Source organism: Penaeus monodon, chromosome 30, assembly GCF_015228065.2.
Source record: "Penaeus monodon isolate SGIC_2016 chromosome 30, NSTDA_Pmon_1, whole genome shotgun sequence".
Taxonomy (NCBI): Eukaryota; Metazoa; Arthropoda; class Malacostraca; order Decapoda; family Penaeidae; genus Penaeus; species Penaeus monodon.
The window spans coordinates 8,757,633-8,758,413 of NC_051415.1; positions in this window are offsets into that span (position 1 = coordinate 8,757,633).

Genomic DNA, 781 nt, shown 5'->3' on the forward strand with positions numbered 1-781 from the left:
CCCTTTCTTTAGGCTGGCAAAACTGTGCGCCGTCCTCCGCCCCTCGCCATGACAGGGACAAACGTCTGTCAGTCCCGAGATGAATGATGTGCGGAATCAAGCTCCAATTTTTAAACGAGGGTTATACATATGAATAGTTGTGATGTATCATTTGTTTCCCTCCACCCCCTCCCCTAGCACTATTTTTCTGTAGATTAATCTTTCAGTTATCCGATTAACCAGAGATTGCACTGTACCAACGGAGGATTACTTGTGTTGTACGATTTTTTAGTGCCGGCCAGAGAAGCCTGTATCAGACTAAGCTGAGCACAAGTTACAGGATTTTGTACTCTGGTCCAGGGTTGGAGGAAGTTGGGTTAAGCATAAGTTTGGCAATATTTAGGCTAAATAAGATTATAATAATGATGCAAGATCATAGGTTGGCAGATTGAGAGGAAAGGGTACGATCGTTCGCCTATTAAAAACCATTGTTTTTTTCCACTGTACGTTTATTGCTCTAATAATGAAAGTGAATGTTTATAAGAATAATTGCAACGATAAAATAATAAAATCTAAGTAGAAACAAATATAAATAGGTTAAGCTATAAAACAAATCAACTTTATGGCTTCAGAACCCGTACACGAATTTAGTTTACAGTAACGCAATTAAGCAGTCTCAGTGTAGTACTCTCTAACATTGTTGAACAGCTGAGTCCAGTGGTGCCAATACGTCTCGCTTTTGGGACAGATGTGCGCGCCAACCCAGGAAAATATTCTACCTGGGTCTGTTAAACGGGCAAAT